Source organism: Zingiber officinale, chromosome 2B, assembly GCF_018446385.1.
Source record: "Zingiber officinale cultivar Zhangliang chromosome 2B, Zo_v1.1, whole genome shotgun sequence".
NCBI classification, from domain to species: Eukaryota; Viridiplantae; Streptophyta; class Magnoliopsida; order Zingiberales; family Zingiberaceae; genus Zingiber; species Zingiber officinale.
In genome coordinates this window covers 130,441,315-130,445,155 of record NC_055989.1, presented here as the reverse complement: position 1 = coordinate 130,445,155, position 3,841 = coordinate 130,441,315, and positions in this window count along the sequence as shown.

The following is a 3,841-nucleotide window of genomic DNA, read 5'->3' as shown; positions in this document are numbered from 1 at the left end:
ATTCCACATATTAGTCCTAAGAAAATACATCATCCTTACCTTCCAATATGCGAAGTTGTCGTTGTAGAAGGGTGGAATGGTGATGTCTTCTCCGAATTGATCCATCTCTAGCGCTTGTGCTCCCACGGGTGTGAATCCGATGAAGAGCGACCTCGCTCTGATACCACTTGTTAGGATCCTTTGTACGGCTAGAGAGGGGGGGTGTGAATAGCCGCCCCAAATTACTCGTTTCTTCCTACGATTAGGTTAGTGCAGCGGAAATACAAATAGAAACGAAAACAGGAGAAGAAATCAAACCTCAACGCAAGGATGTAACGAGGTTCGGAGATTAGGGCTCCTACTCCTCGGCGTGTCCGTAAGGTGGACGAGTCCAGTCAATCCGTCGGTGGATGAGTCCCCGGAGAACCGGCTAATACAATATACTCCTTGTGGGTGGAGAAACCTCGCCACAAACGTTTGCAACAGCAAACAAAGAGTACAAGTACAAAGAATAAGCAAGAAACTAAGTACAATACAAGAATGTAATAACCCTAGCTTGCCTTCTTGTCGACTGGATGAAGCAACAGCTCCAAGCGCCTACAACAGCAGGTGATCCAGCCGGAAGCTCACGCGAAGCTTTGGACGAGCTCAACAAAGCTCAAGCACAGCAGCACTTAGCAACAGGAAGGAGGAAGAAGAAGAAGAAGAAGTAGGCTCGCAGCAGCAGCCCTCCTTTTATAACCTGCGAAGAAAGCGAAGAAAACACAGAAGAAATCTAGTCGTTGCGTCGCAACGGCTAGTGCCTGGATCGGTCTGTGGACCGATCAGGCTCCATGTGGATCGGTCCACAGACCGATCCATTCCCTAACCTTCCCCGATCGGTCCATGGACCGATCGGTCGATCGTCCACGGGATCGCCTCGATCGGTAGACGACTTCTCTCGCGCCGATCGTGGTCCGGCCGATCAGAACTAATCGATCGGTCACGCCGATCGATCAACAGAGCTTTTGATATCATCGTCACGACCAATCGAGCAAGCAGTATCGATCGGTGACGATCCAGCTTTTTGCCCAAACCAAGTCCCAAGACTTCAAACCAATATCCGGTCAACCTTGACCTATTGGTACTTCATCCCACATCGGTCACCCTTGACCTACCCCAAGTGTCGGTCAATCCTGACCTACTTGGACTTTCAACACGTCGATCATCCGATCCATCGGATTTTCCTCGCTTCACTCACGGACTTTCACTAGCTTCACTCACTTTCCATTGCTAACATCCTTAGGACTTTCCCATGCTTCTCACTTCACACGCCTAACATCCTTAGGACTTTCTCATTCACCTAGCTTCACTCACTAGGATTTTCACGCTTCACTCACCATCCTGGCTTCACTCACCAGGACTTTCACCTTCACCTAGCTTCACTCACTAGGATTTTTCCCGTGCCAAACTCCCTGTTTGGACTTTCCCCGTGCCAAGTCTCCATACTTGGACTTTTCGCGTGCCAAGCTCCCTGCTTGGACTTTTCCGTGCCAAGTCCCCATACTTGGACTTTTCCAGTGCCAAGCTCCCTGCTTGGACTTTTCCGTGCCAAGTCTCCATACTTGGACTTTTCCCGAATCAGGTCAACCAGGTCAACCTTGACCTACGGTTGCACCAATAATCTCCCAAACATCTATTCTTGTCCCACATCAAGAATAGAACTCTCTCACGAGTGTCAAACATCAACATGCAACTCAACTAGGTCAACCTTGACCTAAGGTTGCATCAACAATCTTCCCAAATCAAACATCAAAATACAACTCGAGTCAAGTCAACTCGAGTCGGGTCAACCAGGTCAACCTTGACCTAAGGTTGCACCAACAATTTGATTACAGATTGGGTGGGTTGTACATATTATATGATTAAGGGAGATCTGATTTCTTGGTTGTGATGGATGGATCATTTTCCAAATTGGATTGGAAATTTGTTGTGATTTGATTTTTGGATTAGAGATTATTTATGTATAAATCTAATCTTGAGAAGAACATAATTGAGATTAATCATTTTGATTAGGGTTTTATCTATAGGTTTGAATCTTTGGGTTTAGCTAGTTGTCGCTTATGTAACTAGCTAAACTGTATATTATATGGTTATGCAGGAAGTTGATTTGAGACAAGCGCCTCGATGTGGGAAGTGTATTAGCACGATTTTCGCAATGAAGGTGGGTACCTCTTGACTTATCTTTTATGATATTGTCATTTGGATATGCATAGTATTTTATAACTACAAGCAATGATCATGTTTACCTTTGGTATGTCACAGTTTGATACTCATAGCATGTTCTGTTTTGTCGCTTGTTATGTATCCATGTTTATACCTTGTGATTATTGTCATGAGTACCTTAGTTCCTAGAGTAAGTGACATACCATGCTTTACTGAGTTTAGGACTAGATTCTGGATTTTTATTATCTGACATGTGTATCCATATTTTTATATCATACCTGATCTGTGTACCTAGACCTTTTGCTTTGATCCATGTACATTGTTGGTACATATTTTATGGAGGTGGATATGTTCAGGACTTAGGGATTATTTGATATCTTATCTGGTCTGTGTACCTTTCATTTGATTGTGGTACACCTTTTTATGTTTATATATATGGATCTAGTTATGTTGTTCATGATATTGTCATATTTAGTGTCATGCATCATCTTGCATGATTGCATGGTGTGCGATAGTCTGCTCCATTATTATCGAGCACATCGCCAGTTACATGTATCCGTACACACCACCACTCAAGGGTTAGTGGTAGATCAGACAAGTGTGTGACAGTTCTGCTGGTTGGCTCCGTTGGTCTGGTGACTCAACGTGGTAGCCGGCAGACAGTTCTGCTCTGTTGGGCTCCACTGATTTTAGTGTAGCAGCGTGGTAGCCGGCAGGCGGTTGGACTCTGTTTGGCTCCATTGGTCCGCTCATGGGTAGTGAGACGCAGCGTGGTAGCCGGCAGAGATTTCCTCCCCGTCACTGTGTACCGGGAGATGAGAGCATTGAGCTCCCCCATTTATGATTTGGGGTAGGAGGACAGGTGTACTCCGACAGCATCCCTTCCACTCGGTCACTCATCAGGAGCAGTGACGTCAGAGTGCAGGGTTGTCACAGCCCTACCCACTCAGTCTCACAATTGTGTGTAAGATGGCTGACTGGCGTCAGGGGTGACCATGTCATCGACATCATATGCATTTATTGCAATTGTTTGCTTATGTTTGCTGCACTTATATGCTGCATTTTGGTGGATGCATTTGTTTGACATGCATACAGGAGGCATATTGTGTATCTGGTTTGATGACCCTTTTGTTCTGGATAGGAGTTCCTGGTGAGTACAACTTCCTCGGTTACCTTACAGTTTTGCATATTTCCTATATATGATTAGGAAGCTGTATTCCATGTTTATTGCTGTTAGATATTTCTTACTAAGCATGTCTATTGGTATTCGCTGAGTTGTTGAACTCACCCCCGTGGAACTATCTTTTTCAGGTACTAGGTTGTTTATGGTGTCGCTTGGAGTATCCTACCTGCTGGTCCCATGTCACCTCAGAAGAACTATCTTCGCTGTTGTCCATTTGTACTTTGATATTTGTGTATCTAGCTTGTGTTTTCGATTTTGTTTCCGGAGTGGTGTTTTGTGGTGTGGTGTAAGCCTAGCCGGCTAGCATGTCATATATTTTGGTTTTCTATCATTTTTTTGCTGTGTTTTGGATTTTTGTTCCAGCCGAGTGGGCTGATGATATAAACTACGTGGATGACTTTGTGTTTTATTTTTATTGCTGTTGTTGTTCCGGTCGTGTTGGCCGAGGTATATGTGGCCATGAGGGCTTTGTAT